The sequence below is a fragment of the Nomascus leucogenys genome, chromosome 24, assembly GCF_006542625.1.
Source record: "Nomascus leucogenys isolate Asia chromosome 24, Asia_NLE_v1, whole genome shotgun sequence".
Lineage (NCBI taxonomy): Eukaryota > Metazoa > Chordata > Mammalia > Primates > Hylobatidae > Nomascus > Nomascus leucogenys.
This window is the reverse complement of record NC_044404.1, coordinates 14,379,782-14,404,501: the sequence shown is the minus strand read 5'-3', so window position 1 is coordinate 14,404,501 and position 24,720 is coordinate 14,379,782. Positions and strand designations below refer to the sequence as shown.

The window sequence follows — 24,720 nt, the reverse complement described above, 5'->3', positions numbered from 1 at the left end:
ATACTTAAGTGCCAGGCTCTGGGTTAAGCACTTTATAAAGCTTTCCACACAATACCTGGGTTAGTTCCCTGACACTCTGTGAGGTGATGGCTATCACCTTTCCTACTTCACAGGTGGGCATCTGAGGCCCAGTGAGGCTAAATAGTTTGCCCAAGGTCACGGGGAGATGGAGTGAGCCAGAGGACATCCCCTTGCGCCCTATTGAGGCTGGGGCTCCCCAAAACTCCACAGTCCTGCCTCCCTCCATGGGAGATTCAGTACAAACCAAATAGCCACCCAGAAATCAACGGTGTTGACTTCCCCACCAAGATGTGATCCTTTAGCTTTGCCCTCTGAGGCCTTAATGGGTTTTCCACAAAGACCCTCCTCTTCCCCAGGGTCTCCTGTCTCTCCCCCATCCTTCAGAGACATCCACAATAAATCACTGCTTGGGAGCCGGTAACAAGAATGCAACTATTATTCCATGAACCAAGTTTAAAGTGGGGGCTTTCTGATGGGAAAAGCAAGACTTAGAGCAAGTTTCTCATCTCTGTGACTTTAACATATTTTCTACATTTTTAGCAAAATTACAGAGGATAGTTCCTTTTGGAATCTTTTGAGCAGCCTCCATTTTAATTCAAGATGGCAAATTCATCCACGTGTTAAACTTGAGCAACAGACCTGCCTTCTCTTTTAGAATTAATTCCAGTTTGGTCAAAAGCAACACTCTCTTCAAAAGTTAGCTTGGAGCCAATGAACAGAGAAAAAGAAAATGCTCAAGTGGTCTACTTAAAATGAGACCTCGCTCCATCCCACCAATTAAAGAGAAATTAAAACAGCTTCCAACTGGAACTTAAATGCCTCTGAAGGGGAATTTCTGAAGAAAAAAACCTTTGCTGTTCGAGATGCTTGTAAAAGATATCACAGTCTTCAATCTCAAGGGTCCCTGGATTCCCAAAATCTTTGATCATCTAAATTTAGCTGTTTTCATAAACATTTCAGACAGCAGGCTAATTTTTATTCCCTGGAGAGCCTCATGCATTCAGACTGCAAGTCCAGGAAGAATGTCAACTTTCAAGAACTATTGGAAGCCTCACCAAGACTAAGAGCCAGATACCAGCTATTCGGCTGACTTTAAATCTGTGTCATTACTCACTGTCCCTTGGAGAGGAACATAAAATTTTACTATATGCTGCTTGTAATTCGACAAATAATTACTGAGCAGGTGATGTGGGCAAGGCCTCCTCACAGGGTGCTGTGAAGGAAGCAGAGATGAGCAGGCCTGGGTGCTGCCACTGCAGTCCAGCGAAAGAAAGAACATACAATCCTACCAATCAGGTTGCAGGTTGGCGCAAAAGTAATTGCAGTTTTTGCCACTTTTAATGACAAAAACTGCAATTACCTTTGCACCAATGTAATAATGAATGTGAATGTGTGAGTGTTCGTGTGCATGTGTGCACGTGTGTGTCTGTGTGTGTGTGTGTGTGCAGGTACATATGCATGCATGCTTGTGAGAGGCAGTACACTCCAAGGACAATTTGTTGGAAAATATGTCATTGAATCTGAGATTTAAAGAATGGATAAAACTATGGGTAATTTTTCTCTCTTTCCATTTTCCCTTTTTATTGCTGTCAAGTTGTTTATATGATTAATAACAATCAAGCAGAGAAAAATGGGGAGGAGGTGAAGGCCAGTGTGTTCTGAGAGTACCATGAAAGCGCAGGCCTCGAAGCTGGAAATCCCAAGGTGGATTATTTAGAAAAGAATATGCCACTAATATCTCTTTTGTTTTGAAAACAAATTCATGACTGTGCACCTTTATTTAGTAGCTGTATGGTGTTTACCTACACAGGTTTCTATTGTTACCAGTAAAATGATCTTTTACTAAGGCCTAGGATAATAGCCAAGTGCACCTGCCCTGGAGTCAGCCTCTACTGGATGCATGAGTTTGGGCAGGTCATTTAGTTTTTTGAGCTTCAATTTCTCATATTTGATTTCAGAATAGTAGTAGTACCTGGCTCATAGAGTCATCAAGATGAAATGAGATCACCTCTCTAAAAAATACCTTGTCCATTGCACATAGTAAATGTTCTGTGAAAGTCCATAGTTGTTTCAACATCTAGGGAGAATCCTTTCAGCCCATGTCTTCTTGGAGCTACTGATCTGACCATTTTGACCTAGTGGATGATTTTTTTTAACCATGTAGTTTAATAAAGATGGACCACAATACCCATATGTCCATCACATCACTTTATCTTACCACTTTCTATTACCCAGGCTTAATCTTCTTGAAAGCAGAATCTAGGCATACAGATGAGAAAATTGGCTCAGACCCTGTCTCCCAGTGGAGAGATGCAGCATCCAGCTAAATCCTAGAACTTCTGACTTGAATCCACTTCTTTTCCCACTATTTGATACAATCTGTTAAATGTCTTAATGTCATGAATGTGTTAACGAGGATTCATTTTGTGGCAGAAGCAGAAATCAGAACTGTGCCGTCCCCTATGATGAAACGTCCACTCTAGACTGCTCCATCAAGGCAGGACTTAGAGGTCAAAAGGATGCGACACACCTGGTTTCTGGTCATCTCATGCTTCTCTTGTGGCTTCATCCTCAGTCTCCACATGACTGGAAAAGCCTCCAGCATCCCCAAACCTACGTCTCAGGAAGCATCCTGTGCTCAGTCCTGCCTTGGGGTCATGAGCCCATCCTTGATGGGATTACGACAATTAGCCAAGACAAGGTCACAAGTCACCATCAACAAACCCCTTGGAGAAGGGTGTGAGGACTCTGCTTGGTCAAGAACAGATCACTCATTTCACCATGCGTCCATCCCAACCACACTGGGCACAGAAGTGGGGCTGCTTCCACAGAGGTCAGTCAGGATTCTGTTACCAGAAGAAGAGACACGGGGCAAGCCAAGTCAGCATTTGTCTACTGAGGAATTGGCCATTACTGGATAATGGAGGAGAAAATTATTTTCTGACCAACTGAGAGTTACACATAGATTCCCCCATTTTCTTTCTTTCTTTTTTTTTTTTCTTTTTTTTGAGAGGGAGTCTCGCTTTGTCACCAGGCTGGAGTGCAACGGCACGATCTCAGCTGACTGCAACCTCCGCCTCCCAGGTCCAAGCCATTCTCGTGCCTCAGCCTCCTAAGTAGCCGGGATTACAGGTGCTCACCACCACGCCCAGATGATTTTTGTATTTTTAGTAGAGACAGGGTTTCACCATGTTGGCCAGAATGATCTCAATCTCTTGACCTCATGATCTGCCCACCTCAGCCTCCCAAAGTGCTGGGATTACAGGCGTGAGCCATTGCACCTAGCCAGATCCCTCATTTTCAAATCACCAGAATGTAATAAAGTAGACTTCAAGGGTCACATCATAAGATGCCCCAATTTCTTAACCCGAGGGTTAACCTTGTGCACATCTATCCTTACTGTGATGGCCCTAATCCCATCTTTCCTGTTGTAATGAGCTGAGAGAGTGGTCCATAGAGAAGCATAACGATGGAGATGTTGGAGACAGCAGTGACTAGGACCACCACGAAAAGTCATCCAATAGTTACAGAACCCAAGCATGGGTTCTCTAACCCGTACTGGATTAGACAGAAGTTCAAAGGGAGACAGGCTAATTATCTCCTAATATTTGAGGGGCTGTCATGTATGGGGGAAACATATTGTTAATTCAACATTCCATTTAGAGGTAACATAACATCGAATGGGTGGAAGTTATCAGAAGGCAGGTTTCGGCTCGACAGTGGTGTAGTGAATGCTTGTTGATTTTGCTCTCCAGCATGCATTCTTCCTTTTTCTGGTAATGGCACCCTGATTTTGTTCTTGGGAGACACTTTTTTTTTTTTTTTTTTTGAGACGGAGTCTCGCTCTGTCGCCCAGGCGCGATCTTGGCTCACTGCAAGCTTTGGGAGACATTTTCTCCACCCTCATTGCATGTAGTTTGAGCAGCTTCCATACCCACCTTCAAGAAAGTAGCCTATGATGGAGCTTTAGCCAGTCAGCTCAATGCATGCTCAGGCCACAGGCCCTGGCTGGTGGTGGCAGTCACTTTCTGTATCCCTTAGCCCACCTGTGCTTTCTGCTGAGCCAGGGCACCCAGTTCCTAGGACCCTGGTAGCATCACTGCTCAAGCACCTGCTGTGACCCCTGCTTTTCTGCCTCAGGCCTTTATCTGAAGCCCACCCCCTGACTCTAGCACATCCCATCTGAATTCAGCCCAGAGTGGGAAGGTGGCAGGGAGAAAATGCCTCCAAAAATAATCTTCAACCAGTGGAGACAGGAGATGGGGTGTCAATGAGCCATCACATCCTGTCCTTCTGGGGGGCATTCTACACAATTTCTGAGGGACCCTGGTAGGGCTGAGCCTCATTTGTTCATAGCAGTAAACAGTTTCATTATATATATTTTATTGACTTTCCCTCTTTCCCTGGGCTCACCTTCCACATTAACTACTTGTGCTCAAATCTCAATCTCAGGCTCTGTGGGTAAGTGGCAGGTGGCACCCAAACAAAGTCATCGGGAATTGATATGTTATCCAGTTTGGGCCAATGAGAGAACAAAAACTCCCAAGAATTAGAAGGGAGCCATTGGTGTGGTGTCATGAAAAAATGAGTCTGAATTTGCTAGAGACCACCAAGCAGATCCTGAGGACAAAGCCAACTAGAAGGAAACAGAGCTGAGATGAAGCTTGGTGATATCCTTTGAGCCCTGAATCAAGCCTCACCTGAACCCTACTTTACCTGGAATCTTGAAAGTTATGTAACCCAGTAAATTCCTCTTTTAGCTCAATTAACTGAAAGTGGAGGGGATTATTTTCCCCTCCACTTCCAACCAAAAGATTCTGAACTAAAACCACAAAGAAATAAGTTTCCAACCATTAGCACTGCCTCACAGTCAATAAGGTTGCCTTGAAAAGTATTGAGCTCCCCATAATTGAAGAGATCCAAGCAGAACACAATAAAACATCTATCTAATGTGCTGGAGAAGGTTTCTTCTTCTACACTAAGTTTGTTTTAGGGGCTTAGGAGGCAAACTACACAAATTCCAAGATCCATTTCAACTCTAACGTATCTGATTGACTAATAAAAATGAATAAATTGATTCAACACCTCTCTGGCTAAGAGGTGACCAGTGACAGTGTTTCCAACTTTGGCCTTACTCATCACACTGTAATATGGTTTGGCTCTGTGTCCCCACCCAAATCTCATGTTAAATTGTAACCCCCAGTGTTGAGGGAGGGACCTGGTGGGAGGTGATTAAATCATGGGAGCGGATTTCCTCCTTGCTCGTCCTGTGATAGCGAGTGAGTTCTCACATGATCTGTTGTTTGAAGGTGTATAGCTCTTCCCCCTTCACTCTCTCTCTGTCTCTCCTGCTGGCCATATGAAAATGTGGTTTGCTTCCCCTTCACCTTCTGCCATAATTGTAAGTTTCCCAAGGCCTCCCTAGGAGCAGAAACCTGTACAGCCTGCAAAACCAGGGGCCGATTAAACGTTTTTTCTTAGTCTCAGGTATGTCTTCATAGCAATGCAAAAACGGACTAATACACACTGCTTGCATAGTATTAACCAATCACATTTCATTGATTAATCATTGTTTCCCCTGCCATCTCCCTACCCTCTGACAGTTTGGATCGCTGATACTTATTTAAAGCTTCTCTTTTCAGAATTGCCTAAATGTTACATTCTCTACCCGTATCAGAGGGTTGACAAGACAATCAGCATACTCAGTGTTAATATCAGGTCCCAAAGACAGACATTCTCACTGAGGAGGAATCAGTCAACCCCAGAGGCAGCAAGAAGGATTCACAGCTTTCTGGTTACTAAAATAATGACTACTTTTGCTCAGGGCAAGCCTAATTATTATTTTGATGGCAGAAGGTTCAGATATGTTATCCACAGGCTCACAGATCTCCTCCCTCCACCCCCAAAGACCTGCTCCCACAAGACATACTACATTAATATTTATTTTTTCAGAAACAGCATGCATTAACCAAATGAATAAGGCAGCAGGAAATAAGTGGTCTCAGAATTTTTTTAATAATAAAAAAATCAGCTTATTAATGGTGAAAATATACCAAGAGGCACTTGTTTCGAAGAGAGATGTTCCACCTTGCATACAGAAGGAGCTGCCTGGCATGGTTAGTGGGAACACATTACAGATGGGACTGACGTCCCCACTGATGGCTGGATGGAGGGGCCCCCAGCCACTTGCCCTCCCTACACATTTGGAAGGAAAAACCGCAATACCATGCTCAGAGCTACATAAATGAAAAAAAAGAAAGAGGAGGGAGGTGATAGCGCTTAACATTCTTGGCCCAAGGAAAGAAGCTTTTAATCAGAAAGCGCTAATTCACTTATGGTCAGTGGAAAGACAATAAGAGGCAGACTTACTGACTGCTGTAAAATGTAATTGATTAGGGTTTCTGAATCTTATTCATTTTTTAAAATGTTCTATCTGGTATTATGTATGCAGTTTGCTGCCTATATTTGTTCACTTCTCTCAATTATCTGCATACATAAACTGTGACAAGGGCTGCTTTTCTTTTAATTTACTTTTGTGATCAAATGAGTTTCATCCATCAGGCAGCAGAATCGTGAAATGATTTCCTTTACACAAAGACCAGTGTTACAGTCAACTCACAAATGGATAGGAACGTGCATATAACCTCTCTCTCTCTCTCGCTCGCTCACTTGCTGACTCACTCTTCTCTCTCTCCCACATCGCCTGCCCTGTTTTTCGATGTGATGGCTCTCTTTTCCTGTGGGCTGCTGGGAAAACGGACAATGGACAAGTGTAACACCCATCACGAGAAGAACATGGAGAAGATGGACGAGTGGCACTGAGTGAGCCCCAACAAGGTACCTTCCCCCCAGACTCATCTGAGCTCTGCAGAGACGCAGCACAGCCCCACAGATGGGCAGCCAACCAGGAGCCCATCCCTCTTGACAATTCTCCCGCTGGAAAGTGGAGGATTCAGGGGAGGAATCGGGTGGGAGGCACACGGCAGTCTGGCCTTTCACATCCCATTTAATTAGGCCTGATGCTTGAAGGAATATCCCTGAACTTGGCTGGTGGATAAGAAAAAGCTGACATATTTGGGCTGGGCTTTTAGGCTTGGCAGAGTGTTCACTCCATAGGGGCACAGGGACCGAGTGTCAGAGGGAAAGAAGAGCACAAAGCTGGGGTCCAAAGACCAAAAGTGTGTCCGGCTTCTGTATTATCTGGCCTCCAACTAAACATTCCCTTTCATGCCTTCCTCTCTAGGCACAAAGACCTGTTCAACTGTGAAGCAACTTCAATAAATTCAGCTCCACAGATAGGGTACCATGTGAGTCCCTATGTGCTGGACTCTGTTCTGAGCAGTGGGCTACCAAGATAAACAAAGAAAAATCAGTGCCTTTTAGGAGGCCTTGGTTGAGCAAGGGAAGTGGGTCCATAAATAAATAATTAGAGAACAAATGCATCCACTTTATTACCTGCTAGGCTTATGTTAAAATTCCCTTAAAGATGGAATGGCTTTTGTTTAGGCAATTCACGTCTGTCAAAAATTGTACTTCTAGCACCAGGGCTTTATGAACCAAATTAATAAGCAGATGGGTTGAAGGGTTGAAGATCAAAATGGAGATTTCCTGATGCTATGGTTAATGTGTGACATCTATTCTGGGGTGGCTTCCAGTCTCAGCTCTCCAAAGACAAAAAGACAATAAAAAGTGAGGACACCTGTTATGGGCTGGAATATGTCCCTCTTCACCCCCCAAATTCATATGTTCAAGTCCTAACCCTCAGTATCTCATAATGTGACTAGATTTGGAGATAGGGGCTTTCAAGAGAAAATTAAGGTAAAATGAGGCTGTTTGGGTGATCCCTAATCCAATATGATTGGCATACTTATGAGAAGAGGAAATTTGGGCACACAAAGAGACCGCAGGGGTACACAGAGGAACAGCCATGTGAAGAGGCAGCAGGAAGGCCACCGTCTGCAAGCCGAGGAGAGAGACCACAGGAGCAACCACCGCCCTGCAAGTGTCTTGATCTTGGACTTCCAGCCTCCAGAACCGGGAGAAAATAAATGTTGATGGTTTAAGCCACCCAGTCCGTAGGATCACTATGCAGTCCTAGCAAACTAACACAGCATGACGCCCTCTTAGCAAATTAACACAGCATGACTCATTGAGCTGATCTCCCCACTTGGCTGCCCACGGAGAGGCCTTCAAGCCAGCCTCAGGCACCAGCACCCCTTGGTGGCATTGTGCACCAAAGCACAAAGGTGGTGCAGTACCACCTTATCCCCTGAGAAACTGTTTTGCCCCCCAGCACACAAAAAGGGAGCTCCTGGCCTCCTGATTTTCACAGACTGAGCACTGAGCTCACTGCCCCTACTGGCTCACTTCACTGAGCTCTGCCTAACCTCGGACTTTTCTACTCCAATCTCACTCAGCCTCCTGGGACCTTCAGATTTGACATTCGGCATCGTCTTGCAAACTCGGACTCTGGCTCCCTCTTGCCCTCAAATCCCATTCAGTGTCGCCAGGACCACCTAATCCTCCTAGCATCGTGAGTGGACCCGGGGACCTCACAACATTCCCACACTTCCTCAAACCTCTCTTCACTCCAGACAGAACAACCCCATGAGCCAAGTGCCCAAGTCTCCTTTCTGCCAGGGTGTCCCTAGCACCGACTCAAGGCACCAACTCAAAGCCTGGCAAACAGTACGGGCTTCATATACCTCTGGTGACCAAATTCGCAGACTGGATACATACACAAAGAACAGCCTTTCTCTCATAACCCCATGCATTCTTTCAAAGCAAGACTCCTGAATCAAGTGAAAGCATTTTAGATTTGTTTAGAGTGTTATCTCTTACCAAGGATGACGGGGGAAGGTTAGAGGACCCCGGAGCACTTCTGAGCACATACAGATATAGAGGAAGGCACAGCCACTGCTAATTTTCCAAGTGGGAAATACTGTCCTGATTAGCGTCAGATTTCCTGGCCTCCTGGCTTTACCACGGCTCCAGTGTTATGTGAACCTTTATTTTTATATTGCACAGAACACACACTCAGACCAAAAAAAAAAAAAAAAACAGTAAAGGGGTATGCTTTTTCTCAGCTATTGGAAAACATATATAGGCTTCATGGATCCTACATTACCTCTAAAATTGTTTTCAGATCTGGCATGTCCTATGTTAAATCGCTTCCTCATTTTTCTTTTAATGTGCAGCCTTCACTGTGAAATAGTTTTTGCGTCTGGACAATGAAATTGAACTTGCCTAAGGGGCAAGGAACAACGTATAATCATAAATTGAACAGTTTTCAGTTGGAAAGAAGTCACTGGAGGCAAACAGATGGTAGGAAACTTTTGTTTTGTTTTGTTTGAGACGGAGTCGCACTCTGTCACCCAGGCTGGGGTGCAGTGGTGCGAGCTTGGCTCACTGCAACCTCCACCTACTGGGTTCAAGCGATTCTCCTGCCTCAGCCTCCTGAGTAGCTGGAATCACAGGCGCCTACCACCACGCCTGGCTAATTTTTGTATTTTTAGTAGAGACGGGGTTTCACCATGTTGGCCAGGCTTGTCTTGAACTCCTGATCTCAAGTGATCTGCCCACCTCGGCCTCCCAAAGTGCGGGGATTACAGGTGTGACCCACCACACCTGGCCAATGGTGGGAGACTTTTAAGATTTAGGTAGTTACATCATCATTCTCCAAGACCCAGCAAGAGCAGTCCAAGGAGGAACATCAGATCAGGAGTCAGAAGACCCAAGGTTGATTGACAACCCCACCCCTTCAAAGCTGTGTGACATTGGGGAAATCACTTCACCCCTCTGATCGTCCTTTTTTTGTTGTTGTTTTTATTTTTATTCTACTTTTGCATTTTTAAAATAAAAGTGATATTTATGCCATATCTGTCATTAGGTCATTGTAAAATTCAAATGAGACCTTTGCTAAAATGCACCACTCTGTACAAGTAAAGGAAACATATCAGGAAAGAACATTTGAAGCTTGGGTTTAGATTCCCGCTCTGCCAATGAATACTTCTGTGTCTGTGGGCCTGAGGTATCACTTTCTCCTTTTATGCTTCCGTTTCTTCATCTTAAAATGTAATAAATAAATTAAGCATCTTGGCAGGGGGCGGAGGGGAGGGCTTCTGCCTTTATGATACATGGAATAGAGATGCGAGGCCTTTTCCTGTTGGAATTCTAGAGGAGGAACCTTCTATCTTTGGCTGCTTCCCCTAGGGAAACCCACAATGAGAGAAAGGTGTTCGTGCCTCACGTGACTGAAGTCCTGCCCGTTTCGGTTGCAACCGTGTCCTAAGGAATCCCAGCTTCACTTTGCTCCACCACAAACACAATCCACGTAAGTAGTGAGAAAAATCTGCTACATATATAAACCAGATCATGTCACTGGCTAGTCCGAAACCCTCAGTGCTTAATACACCTCCCACTTACAACAAACCCTAAATTCCTTACTAGGGCCTCTAAGGCCAGGGAAGACCTGCCTACAACCCCCACCCCCCACCCCACCCCGCACCACACTCCACTGGCCTTACTGACCAAGGCTGCAGTTATACCTGCCTTCCCAGGGTTCCTCAATCCTGCCCTGATCTTTGTCGCCTGAATCTAATGGTTCCACAAATCTGCCCTGATCCTTGTTGCCTGAGGGTAATGGTTCCTGGAACCTGCCCTGATCTTTGTTGCCTGAGGGTAGTGTTTCTTCCATTGGATGCTTTTTTCCCCTGCATTCCTTTCCTGTGGCTGCTGTAAGAAGTCACCCCAAACTGGGTGACTTAACAGAAGTTTACTATCTTCCAGTTCTGAAGGCTGGAGTTGAAAACTAAGGTGTCAGCAGGGCCCCGCTCCCCCAAAAGACTCCAGGAAACCATAGTCCCTTGACCCTCCCAGCTTCTGGTGGCTTTGGCTTTCCCTGTGGCAGAGTCCCCAGCTCTCTGCCTCCGTCTTCACATTGCCTTCTCTTCTGTATCTCTGTCTTCCCCTCTCTGTCTCTACTTGTCACTGGATTTAAGCCCACCTGGATGAGCCAGGGTGATTTCACCTTGAGACCCTGTTTAATGACCTCTGCAGAGATCCTTTTTCCAATCAAGGTCACCATCACAGTTCCCTGGGAATGTTTGGCTAGGACATGGACATATCTTTCTGGGGGCCACCATTGACCCCCAAGCCCCATTGCCACACATTTTTGCTAGGTCGGAAAAGACATTTCTGATAGTCACGATCAGCACGGGGCAGGGGAAGGATGGTGCTTCTGACATCCAGTGGGTAGAGGCCAGAGAAGCTGCCAAACATCCCGCAGAGCACAGGATGCCCCTCCATAACAGAGGATTATCCAGCCCCAAATGTCAATAGTGCTGAGATGGAGAAGACCTGCCTTCCAGTTTTGGCACCTGCTGTTCCCTCTTCCTGGGAGACTAGACTCACATGCCCGTGATGATCTGATCTTGCTATTGAGGCCTCACCACGGCCACCCCATTACCCTATCCACTCGCTACTGCAATCTGTTTCATTTCCCTCAGAGCCGCATCTCAGTGGGAAGCCCTTATTGATTCACTTACTCGTTTGCTGTGTCTCCCTCTCTCTCCTCCCCAGTGCTGCCCCTGACGGGAGACTGACCACAAGCTCCTGTCTCTTTCTGAACCACATTTCCATGCCAAGAGCAGAGCAGGTGCTCTGTGCACACTTTCTGAATGGAAGAATGAATGAATGAACAAGTTTATATCCCACAAGAGGGCGGGCCTCAGAGGCACCATCCACACCAAACATTGCCAGCACCCTTGAGGGGACTGATGGGACTTCAGGAACTGAGAGAGGCCAGCAGCGAATATACCAAGATGTCCTTTTCCAGAGAGCTTAAGCAATAAATAAGAAAAGATCTTTCCTTCTTTTTCTGTGTGAGTTTAAATCAAAATGTGGGTTTCACCATTGTCTATTCTGTGCTGAGGATGGTGATACTAACAACGAAACTGAATGCAAGATCCCTGACTTTAACAAGCCTGGATTATGGTTAAGATGAGACTGAACCCAGATAAAACAGTGTCTGATTAGGTGCCAGGCTGCATGAGGCTAGAGAGAGCCAGCGGCTAGGCAGGGATGGGTGGTGTGGTGAAGCCATCATCACAGGGGCTAGCTTCGGCAGCACATATTAAAATGAGAATGGTACAGAGAAGACTAGCTGTGCTAGTGTAAGAATGTCACACCAATTTGTGAAGCATCCCACGTTTTGCTCAGTCTTCGGAAGGTCATTTCACCTTAGTGAACTTGCTTCAAGGAAACAGTGCGAGGCAAAGCAAAACAGGTGGCACCAAATGTTCAAATTGTGATTTTGCACTACAAAAATATTCACGTAAGGTGATTTGTGATATAAGAAAGGAACAGAGTTACATGTGAAATGCATCTTGGAAATGGGGGGAAAAGTCGTCATAGAAAGGTAGACTGTTGTGTGGGTCAGAATGAATGGGGAGGGCTCCTATTGGGAAGGAGCCTCCAAGGGGCCAGCCACACATTGGTCATCACTGAGAGATGAAGGGAGAAGTCTGGGCCACTTGGGAGCTGGTGAAGAAAAGGCCCCAAAAGAGGGTAGCAGCATGGTTGGGTTTAGGTTGGATTCTATCACTTTCTGTCCTTGATCACTGAGACCAGGGGTGTGTGTTTGACCCATAGATAATACAGGTCCACCGGGGGCTTTCAGTAAGGGAGGGCACTTCAGAAGTCATTTGGGAAGATTGATCTCAGAGAAATAGAATAGCCAGGAAGAAGGAGATCTTGAAGGGAGGCTGCAGTCCCATTTGCAGGTGATTGCGACCATCCAGGCATGAAATGGTTGACTCTATTGGAATTGCCGATTTATTTCATAAGGAGAAGCAGAAACCTCCTTCACCTTTCCACCCTTGCCTCTCCTGTTGCCTCTCCTCTTCTCTGTATTTGGAATTCACACTTAAAAATTCATTTGACTACACACCTGCTGGAGTGATTCTCTTCTCTGCAACAAAGCACTCATTTCCAATGAGGAAAACTGGAGTCACAGAGATGCTAGGAGGGAATGGTCCTGCAGAAGATGTAGCAGAAGGTACCTACACATCAACAAGGCTGACAGCTGTTGGAGACAACCATCTCCCTGAAGCCTCAACATCCACATTGCTTGACTTGGTTAAAATCTGTGACCTCAACACAGCATGAATGCAGCTTAAAAAAAAAAAAAGTCATGCCTCTGTGTGTTTCATTTTATGTACTCAAAAAGCAGGTAGAATGCAGAAAAGTGGAGCTTCAGCCTCTGCAGGAAAATGGCAATGAAAACACAACCATGGAATTGTCTCAGCAGGAAGAGACTCTGGCCGCCCCAGTAGTGACATCAAGACATTGGTGGAAATTCCAGACAACAGCTGGTTTGATCGATTATTTACATTCCCACGTGATTTTTACAACTTTTCTGGACTTTAAAATTATCTCTGCCAACTACCCATTCCTCCGCTTTGCTATCAAATGTCATCTTGCTTATCAAGTTACTCCCTACAAAGTAGAAAAAAACAAGTATGTCACAGAGCAGTGGCCACAAACAAACAACAAACAATAACAAAAACCAAGGTAGGTGTTTTAATCTAGTAGAACAAAATACAGGTACATTTTTGTCCAGAAGCAAGGACAAAAGTGTTAGATATTAAGGCATGATGTTGTAGAAATCTACAGCAAATGAAAAGAAGGTATTTACAGATAAGCCTTCAGAAGAACAATCTGTTTCAATGCTCACAGCTTAAAAGCAATAGACCACATGGATGATGAAAATGATCTGCTAGGTGCAATTAGCTACTTTATAACCAGGAGGCAATTGCTTCTACTGTGGCTTAATAATAACAGAATATTCTTCTACTGTAACAGAATAGAGAACATCAGCTCATCAACTATGTGAGCTGGGTCAAGTGAACAACTATCTCACTGAACCTCAGTTTCCCTAGTTAGCACATGGGAGTAGAATCTCACAGGATTGCGATGGGAATGAAATGGGGTGATTCACATAGGAACTCTCTGTCAAAAAGCAGTGTGCTCATTCAAGGAGGCACTTCTGGATAAAACAGAACCAAAAGTGGCTCCAGGCAGAAGAGGTTATTGATTCCTTGGCCACAGGAGTGAAGTTCAAAGAAGAATTGGGTTTTATTGAATTACTCAAGTTTTGCTCAAACACTTTACAGTTATCTCTGATGCCTCACTTTCTGCTGCACATCTAAAATTATCACAAATTTTTATTTCTTCTTTGAAACATATTCAGAATCTGACGACCTCTTACCCCCTCCACTGCTGGCACCCAGCTTTCATCATCTCTCACCTGGGTCTCCCTGTGCCAGCACTTCCCGTCTACACCCATTGACAGCTGGCTGTTTCACAGCCATGGCCAGATCGTATCTCTCCTTTGCTCAGAATCCTGCAGGGGCCAGTCTTTTCTGAGATCTGGAATTACTTCTCTAGCCTCATCTAATGTGTTCTACACACTCTGTTCCAACCTCGCTGGCTTCCCTGCTGCTCCTTGAGCAAACCAGGCACCTTTTGCCTCTGGGCCTTGCACTGGCTATTTCCTGCATCTGGAATGTTCTTTGCTCAGATATTCCTGTAAGTAACTCCCTTGCCTCTTCCAAGTCATCTTCTCAAAGAGGCTCATTCTCACCTCTCTATTGAAAACTGGAACCCTCTACCCTGATCCCCCTTAGGTTGTGTGTCAGTTCTTTTTCACAGAACTTACTACCTTCTAACATTACTTGCTAATTTTACTCCTTATTTTCTATCTTTTCACACACATACATAAGCACTTGAGTGCTCACATCACGAGGGAGGGATCTTTGGGCATCTTATTCATGGATGTATTCCATAATGGACCCATAGTAGGTCCTCAATAAATATTCTTGATTTTTAAAAAGTGTTTATTAGGCATAGTGATTAAAAGCTTGGATTCGTGATCCAAATTGCCTGCATTTGAATCTGGGTTCTTCCAATTCCTAACTGTATAACTGTGGATACATTACATAATTTCTCTGTGCCTGATTTTCCTTCTGTAAAATGAACCCCCCGCCCGCCCCCCACCCTATTGAAGTAATTCTTGTGGAATAATTGCTCCTTGCACTTCAGGTTGGTATACGGTAAAACAGAATATCGGGCTTCACTCACCATAGTGATGAGTTAGCTGACCAACAGAAGAGGTTTCTAAGGGAAGGTTTGCATACCACACCTTTCCCTGGTTAACCATTTTCTGAATGCCTGCTAATAAAACTATACTCATATATGACAAGCTATATCAATTAAAATTCCTTGATGATGGGTGAGCAAACTCAAATATCCATGGTACACACAGCTTGACTCGTGGGGTTCTCCCTCTCCTTCTCTCGCCTCTACTTCCTCTGGGTTGGGCAATATCCTCAGTCAGCTCTTGCCTCATAGGGCCAAGATGGCTGCCACAGCTCCAGACTAGACATCATCATAGGCTGTGGACTAGTAGAAGAGTACAGAGCTCTTTTGCCAGACTGCCCATCTGGGTCTCTTGCTCTGTTCTTTTTGGCTCCTATGCCCATCCTTGACTCAATCACTATAGTAAAAAAATATGATGCTCTGATTAGCTAAAACCTACATCAAATGCTACCTAAGTCAGAGGTGAAGTCCCTCCCAGGACACACAGACAGGGGGCAGGAGAAAGCAAGGTCAGATACACTTAGCAGCAGAAGGATGCATGGGTACCAGAAGCCAGACATAGCACATGTCCACTGTCCTGAGAACACTGCCAGTCCCGTCCGAAGAATCTTCCCTCCCTACCTCCTTTAGGTTTCACAATCCACAGAAGCATCCTTCCATAAGAATTCAAAGTCAGTTATATTTGGACCAGGTACCTCTGGGCCCAGTGAAGGAAGACGGGCATCTACCATCTACTGATGTTAAACTTAACCTTGAGGTAAGATGAAACCCAAACCCTTGTAATAAAACTACATATGTGATATGGTTTGGATCTGTGTCCCCACCCAAATCTCATGTTCAATTGTAGTCCCCAGTGTTGGGGGTGGGGCCTGGTGGGAGGTGATTTGATCATGGGGGTGGTTTCTCATGAATGGTTTAGCACCATCCCCTTGGTGCTGTTCTCATGATAGTGAATGAGTTCTCACGAGACCTGGTTATTTAAACGAGTGTACGGCACCTTCCCCTCTCTTGCTCCTTCTCTGCCCATGTGAGATGCCGTTCCTCTTTGCCTTCTTCTATGATTCTAAGCTTCCTGAGGCCTCCCCAGAAGCCAAGCAGATGCCAGCATCATGCTTCCTGTACAGCCTGCAGAACCATGAGCCAATTAAACCTCTTTTCTATGTAAATTACCCAGTTTCAGGTATTTTTTATAGCAATGCAAGAACGGATTAATACAATATACACAGGAAAACTTCATGTCCTTATGATCTGTCTCCTGTACTTCCTAGTCTAGCAGAGTGTGAACAAGGTACTTACTCTATCTGTGCCTCAGTTTCCTCATATCTGAAATGAGCATCCTACTTTTTCACACCAAATAGGGCTGCTGTGAAGATTAAATTGGATCGTACACATAAAGCCCTTAGAACAGTGCCTGGCACATGGCAAAGGCCTGCTAAATGTTAACAATTATTATTGTCCTTGTTATTATTAGCAAGGGACCAGACCAGTAACCAACTTAGTACAGTACTAAGCTTTGTGACACGAGACAGATGTGCACAGTGTTATTTGGCCTGAGAGTCCTTTATATCTTCCCAAGAGGAATGTTTTCCTTGAGTGTCAGCTATTGAGACATTTATAGACAGACTTTTCAGCATGTACCACACTGGGTTGGACTCTCCATAGCTAAAGAGTTAATCCATCTAATCAGTAAATTCCTTTAGCCCTTGTCTGTTACTAGCTAATAAAAAGATGGCTGAGTTTATGGTGGTCTAAGATGAGCCAAGTGGAAGATGGGAAAAGATTCATCCCTGAGGGCAAATGGGCTGGAGACACTAGAGGAGTTCTAACATTTGCTCCCATTGTGGTAACCCTGAGGACTAAACGATGGCACAGACACACCTGAGCAGCTGCAAACCCTTGCTGCCCCTTAGCATCCAATAGTGAACTGTCTGAGCAGGAAAAATAATTGCCCTAACACAATTGACTTAAGTCTCTTATCTGCCCAGAGCTTCTGGGCTGAGCTTATGAGTCCTGATAAAAGTCTAGGGACGGGAAGGAAAGGCTCTCTGCCTCTCCAGTAAGGAAAAATCTGCCTGCTCCCCTACAGACCCATGGGCTGCCTGGTCTTCTCATCATGAAAACCCACAGATAACATGCAAGAAAGAAGATTTTTTTAAAAAGGGGTTAGAGCTGAACGTTTTTCATTGGTGACTTGTCTTACCTAGTGTTTGTCTCTGAAAAAGATTCAGAATCCTGGCTTTAGCAAGGGGTTTTTTTTGGACAATCACAGGGTTTCTAAGGCTACCCAGCCAGGGCTTCCTCTCTGGATATCCTGGCAAATCTGGAACCAACTGCTTTCCTGACAACCTGGTGAGAGAAGCCAGGAAACAAATCTGTCGCATTCTTTTAAAACCCTTGGCAGTTTTGAGTCAAATTACAGCTCAGATATTTGGTCAGCAGACAACCCAATTCCAGTAAGACATTCCCGGCTCTATCCCTAATTAGTGTTATAATCCACCATGATCCAATTGGTCCTTCTGGCACCCAGTCTTCCCATCTCTAAAATGGGAAGACTCAACCAGATGAATTCTGAGATCTCCTCGGTGAACATCGTCGTGATGTTCTGTTTCAAAGAAAGGGTTTGTATTTGTGGTCAGCATGTAAGGCAAAAATTACCCCATTACATGGTTTCCATGGCCTATACAGTGCCCTAGCCCTGAGTTTTTATTTTTTCAGGAATGTACATTAAATTTTATACACTCCAAAATTTGAGACTCACTGAGCAAGACAAAGAAAGAAGTAAAAGAGATGGATGCAGGCTGGCATCCAGGCCTCCAAACCATCTTATCTTGAAAATAACTATCAAATCCCTGATGACGAAAAGGGGATGGGGGAAGAATGAATAACATGTTCCTGCTTGATGGTAGAGTTTGATCTATTTTGTTTTAAAAACGCTCTGGAGCCTTGGCCCCTACTGATAGATTTGTTTCTCTCTAAAAGGATTAAATAATGTTTTATGTGTGAATAAAGTATTTAGCACAGAATCCAGAACCTGGTAGGTAGGAATACATGTTGAATTTGAATCTAAATCTTGCCTTTTCACCATTCTTTGAGAAACTGCAAAGGAGAATGTGGTCACCTGTGAGCTGTCCTCCAAAGCTGGGTTTTCCCATGGCGACCCCACCATACAGCTGCCCCATGCAATGCCCCGGTCTCAAGTCCCTGGACCCTGGGGTTAGGTTCTAGAGGCAGCAGAAGAGTGAGCAGTGCAACTGCAGCTGAGCTCACTTGTGGGAAAACTTTCTGTAAATAGCAAAGGGTGTTCATCAATGATGAATCATTAGCACCATCCACCTGACCAGTGAAACCAGACTGGGCCTTCTCATTCGGGTAGTTCATGAGCTAACATTTCAGTCCACACCATGAGCCAGGCAGTGGTCAGTGATTTACCTGCAACAAGAACTCCTTACAGTGTGAGGCCCACACCATCATCATCACCAGTCTTACTTGCTAGGGGAGGATATAGAAGATCAGAGAGGCTAAGTGACATGGCCAGGCTCACCCCATCTCTAACTGGCAGATCTGATTTTCAGATCTGGGTTATGCCTGTCTTTAGAAGGGGCCCATCTTTCCTCTTACCTCCCGACCCCCTGATTTCAGACCTACTGACCCAATCCCCAGTGTGATGGTATTTGGAGGTGGGGCCTTTGGGAGGTGTATTAGTCCATTTTCATGCTGCTGATAAAGACATACTTGAGACCAGGAAGAAAAAGAGGTTTTAATGAACTTACAACTCGATGTAGCTGGGTAGGCCTCACAATCATGGTGGAAGGTGAAAGCCATGTCTCACATAGCAGCAGACAAGAGAAGAAGCTTACGCAGGGAAATTCCCCTTTTTAAAACCATCAGTTCCCATGAGACTTATTCACTATCACAAGAAGAGCATGGGAAAGACCTGCCCCCATGATTCAATTACCTCCCACTGGATCCTTCCCACAATACATGAGAATTCAAGAGGAGATTTGGATGGGGACACAGCCAAACCATATCATTCCACCCTGGCCCCTCCCAAATCTCATGTCCTCACATATCAAAACCAATCATGCCTTCCCAACAGTTCCCCAATGTCTTAACTCATTTCAAGCATTAACTCAAAAATCCACAGTCTGAAGTCTCATCCCAGACAAGGCAAGTCCCTTGCACCTATGAGTCTGTAAAATCAAAAGCTAGTTAGTTACTTCCTAGAGACAATCCAAGCATTGGGTAAATACAGCCATTACAAGTGGGAGAAAATGGCCAAAACAGGGATTACAGACCCCATGCAAGTCCAAAATCCAGCAGGGCAGTCAAATCTAAAAATTCCAAAATGATCTCATTTGACTCCATGTCTCATATCCAGGTTACACTGATGAAAGAGGTAGGTTCTTATGGTCTTGGGCAGCTCCACCCCTGTTGCTTTGCAGGGCACAGCCTCCCTCCTGGCTGCTTTCACAGGCTGGCATTGAGTGTCTGCAGCTTTTCCAGGCACACGGTGGGAGCTGTTGGTGGATCTACCATTCTGGCGTCTGGAGGACTGTGACTCTCTTCTCACAGCTCCACTAGGCAGCATCCCAGTAGGGACTCCATGTGGGGACTCTGACCCCACATTTCCCTTCTGCACTGCCCTAACAGAGGCTCTCCATGAAAACCCTGCTCCTGCAGCAAACTTCTGCCTGGACATCCAGGTGTTTCCATATATCCTCTGAAATCTAGGCAGAGGTTCCCAAACCTCAACTCTTGACTCCTGTGCACTGGCAGGCTCAACATCACATGGAAAGCTGCCATGGCTTGACGCTTGCACCCTCTGAAGCCAAGACCCAAGCTCTACGTTGGCCCCTGTCAGCCACAGCTGGAGCAGCTGGGATGGAGAATGCCAGATCCCTAGGCTGCACACAGCATGGGGACCCTGGGCCTGTCCCACAAAACCACTTTTTTCTCCTAGGCCTCTGAGCCTGTGGTGGGAGAGACTGCAGTGAAGACCTCTGACATGCCCTGGAGACAATTTCCCCATTGTCTCGGGGATTAACAATTGGTTCTTTGTCACTTATGCAAATTTCTTCAGTCAGCTTGGATTTCTTCTCAGAAAATGGGATTTCCTTTTCTATTGCATTGTCAGGATGCAAATTTTTCAAACTTTTATGCTCTGCTTCCCTTATAAAACTGAATGCCTTTAACAGCACCCAAGTCACATCTTGAATACTTTGCTGCTTAGAAATTTATTCTGCCAGATACCCAAAATCATTTCCCTCAAGTTCAAAGTTCCACAAATCTCTAGGGCAGGGGCAAAATGCTGCCAGACTCTTTGCTAAAACATAGCAAGAGCCACCTTTGCTCCAGTTCCCACCAAGGTCCTCATTTCCATCGGAGACCACCTCAGCCTGGACTTTATTGTCCATATCACTATCAGCATTTTGGGCAAAGCCATTCAACAAGTCTCTAGGAAGTTCCAAATCTTCCACATTTTCCTGTCTTCTTCTGAGCCCTCCAAATTGTTCCAAGCCCTGCCTGTTACTCAATTCCAAAGTTGCTTCCGCATTTTTGGGTATTTTTTCAGTGGCATCGCACTCCATTGGTACCAATTTACTATATTAATTCGTTTTCATGCTGCTGATAAAGACCTGCCTGAGACTGGGAAGTAAAGGAGGTTTTAATGGACTTACAGTTCCACGTGGCTGAGGAGGCCTCACAATCATGGTGGAAGGTAAAAGGCATGTCCCACATAGCAGCGAAGAGAAGAAGCTTGTGCAGGGAAAGTCCCCTTTTTGAAACCATAAAATCTCATAAGACTTATTCACTATCAGGAGAGCAGCACAGGAAAGACCTGCCCCATGATTCAATTACCTCCCACTGGATCCCTCCCACAACATGTGGGAATTCAAGATGAGATTTGGTTGGGGGCATAGCCAAACCATATCAGGAGGTAATTAGGGCTAGATGAGGTCACAAGGGTAAGGTCCTCATGAGGTGATTTGTGGCTGTATAAGAAGTCAGAGACATTGTTGTATCTCTGCCATGTGAGGACACAGTGAGAAGGTGGCTGTCTGCAAGTCAGGAAGAGAGCCCTCACCAGGAATTGTATCTGCAGGTACCTTGCTCTTGGATTTCCAGCCTCCAGCACTGTGGAAGATCAATGTCTGCTCTTTAACCCACTCAGTCTGTGGGACTTTGTTATGGCAGCCTGAGCTGACTAAGGCAGACATCAACAGAGCCAGCACAGGAGCAGTGGCTAAGAGTGTGGGGTTTGTACACAATAGACCTGGGTCAGAGACTTAGCACCTCCAAACACTAAGTAAGTGAACCGATTTACCCTCTCTGGGAAAATGTACCCTCCGTGGTTGTAGTTGTGTCATTTATAAGTGGGAATGGTAACAGCACCTGCCTCATGGAATCATTGTGAGTTAGAGGGCTCAGCATTTCTAGTACGCAGCAAGCTTGCAATGAATATTAGATTAGAAAATATACTGACACTGTGTCTAGAATGACACTGTGTCATCACTTTTAGAGATCAAGGTATTGAAAGTTTCCATCTAAACAGTTTTCCTACCTGATCTGTGAAAAGAGAAATCTATCAAACCATTATCATTGTTAATGGTGAATGGGGGAATGCAGAAGGAAGGGAGGAAGAAGGAAAGGCTTTTTGAATACAGGGTGATAGGTGGGGCGGTCGGCCCGGATATGGAGTATATGGGGGGCATCGAGGGTGGGGTGGGCAAAGAGAGGACACAATCTGGATGCCTGGAATAGGGGGCTCGAGAGAGTTCCAGGCTGGAGAGCAGAGTGTGGCTTCAAACACCTAAACCACTTCCTTCCTGATTCTGCAAATCACCGGAGCCACATCCTGCCTCCCCAGGGATCCCCAGGGTTAAAAGAGAGCCATGGGGAGAATCAAAGTCCTGCCTCAAAAGTGCGCCGATCCCCTCAACGCCAGCCCCCCACGCAGCAGCTGAAACATGACATATTCGGTCACCCACATGCACTTGTCTGTGTAGCCTGAAAATAATGGGGCCGTCTGCTGCTGTGGCCCTGAAGAACCAGGCACTGAATCGGTCCAGGGATGCTTCCCATGCAGCTCTGCCACCGCCATGGCTGGCCTGGGGCTCAGCGTTTCTAAAAGGCTGACCGCACCTCTTAAAAGCTGCACTGCAAGGCCTTGGAGGACTCATTGAGCTGTGAGAGAAGAGTGCCCTCCCCTGGACGTTTGCTGCCAGTTTGTGGCCTCCACCAAAACCACAACTGAGCTTTTCCCTTCCTATCCGAACAAGGGAGCAGACTGTGGGCAAACGCCCCTTAATTTCAGACGGCCACACACAGGTCACTGGCCAGTAGATGCCCCACTGGCGTCTTTGCTCTATTGTTGTTCAAGAGTTTCCACCATGCAAAGCCCTTGGCATAAATGATGTCATTGAGTCTTCATGCAAATCCTCATAGAACAGGACAAGAAACTGAGTTCAGGAAGGCTCAGTGGTTTTCCAAGGTCATGGAGCTTGGACAGAGCTCAGACACCCCAGCACTGTGGTCAGGAAGGAGCTTATACTCTGCAGTCAGAACACTTGGGTGCTTGTCCAGCTCGTTCATTTCTTAGCTGTGTAATTTGGGGAAAGTGACTCAATCTCTATAAAGTGTCAGTTTCCTTTTCTGTAAAACAGGATAATCAACTCAAACACGGAAGTTCTTGGAAAAATACCAAGCACATGGGAAGGATGTAATAAATGATATCTCCAGTCACCTTCCTTCTCTGTCAGACCTCAGGGCCCGGGCTCATTGCGCGCCTGCATTTTTCAGGGAAAGTGCTTTATATATCACTACCTGGGTAAAGACAGAATTTGGAAAACTCAGCTGAGAATGTGGTGTGACGCTGGCTCTTCTTGCCCAGTCATCCTTTCGCCGCACATCACAAGGTTGGCAGGGTATTTGCCACTGAACATCTCTGTTCTCTGCCAGCCCCAACTCCTTAAAAGACAGGGATTGTATGGCTTTTATGTCAGAGAAAGAATCAAGAAATGAGTGACTTTACTGCTGTCACCTGACTTGCCCAGCCTTGAAATTGCATGGGGATCCCCAGCACTGAGGAAGGGGTGGGCAGGAAGGAAGGAGCATCTCCTGGAGACAAATTTACACTGTAGAAATAAACAAGAAGACTTTGGAGGGTGCACATTGAAAAAGTGAAGAAACTCCTCATCTCTAATGAGCAGGGGAATGATGTGTCACTTTAGACACTTGGGCAAAGTCTTTGCCCATCAAAGCCAGGGATGCAGTTAGTGACAGGCAAGACTGCCTTTCTTCCGCACAGCACTTTGAACTCTGCTGGGGTGAACAGTTATCTAGAGCTTTCTATGTGCCAGGCACAGGGCTGGAGGCTGGGATGCAGTAAAGAGTGTAGCAGCTTGGAAAAGGTCAGGAGACAAAACCAAGGCAAAGGGCATGGCAGGAACAAGAAGCACAGCCAGCCTAGTCGTCAGTGCCATGACTGCACTCTCTCATGCCTCCAATGTCTCTGACTTCTTCTACTACCAGCCAAGACAACTCCCTGCTTTGAAAGGACTCATGTGATTACAGCAAGCCCACTCCATCCATCTCCCTTTTTCCATGTAAGGTAACATAATCACGGGAGTGACATCTTATCAGAGTCGCAGGTTCCTCCTACACTGAAAGGAGAAGTGATCGTACAAGGGTGAGGGTCCCTGGGGGTGAGGGGAGAGTGTCTGCCACCTTCCCAACAAAGTTCTTTCTCCTAAAAGCCAGGATATCACATCTTGGAATCAAGACTGTTGACAACACACAGTAGCCAAAGGGGAGTGGGAGGGATGCAGGCAGCTCATCACCCATGTAACGGTGATGGGCTTGTCCTCACTACCATACGGTCACACAGCATCCAGCCTGAACTAGCAGCGTCCTCAGCGCTGCAGATACACGAATGAACACACCAGATCAGGAGCTCAACTTCTAGCAGAAGGAGTCAGGAAGACAGCAAATAAGTGAGACTTTTTTAGACAGGAAGAGGACAGAAGAGAAACCTCGCTGGCAGCCAGTCGGTAAGGTCAGACCCGGCCTTGGGTCAGAAGCCAGTGGTCAGATATGGCAAAGCTGCGGCAGACCCTCTAAGCCTGGAGGGTGGCGGTCTCAGGAATCCAGGCCAGAGGTTAGAATCTAGGCAAAGGGGCTGGGCGTGGTGGCTCATGCCTGTAATCCCAGCACTTTGGGAGGCCGTGGCAGGTGGATCAGTAGGTCAGGAGTTCAAGACTAGCCTGACCAATATGGTGAAAGCCCATCTCTACTAAAAATACAAAAATTAGCCAGGCGTGGTGGTGTACAGCTGTAGTCCCAGCTACTCAGGAGGCTGAGGCAGGAGAATTGCTTGAACCCAGGAAGCGGAGGTTGCAGTGAGCCAAGATCGTGCCACTGCACTCCAGCCTGGGTGACAGAGTGAGACTCCGTCTCAAAAAAAAAGAATCTAGGCAAAGGGTCAGGGCATCAGGTGTGGAGTCCAGAGACAATGCAGGTATCCAGAACTTTCAATGCCCC

At 45.8% G+C, this 24,720-nt stretch overlaps 1 protein-coding gene and 1 pseudogene across 3 annotated transcripts in view; one reads left to right on the top strand and one right to left on the bottom strand.

Annotated features, from left to right (window-relative positions):
- The window catches only part of KAZN (kazrin, periplakin interacting protein), a 1,203,323-nt gene that overhangs the window by 965,061 nt on the left and 213,542 nt on the right, over positions 1–24,720 (bottom strand). The gene's annotated exons all lie outside the window — the stretch shown is intronic.
- LOC115833101 lies at positions 12,135–12,235 on the top strand (annotated as a pseudogene).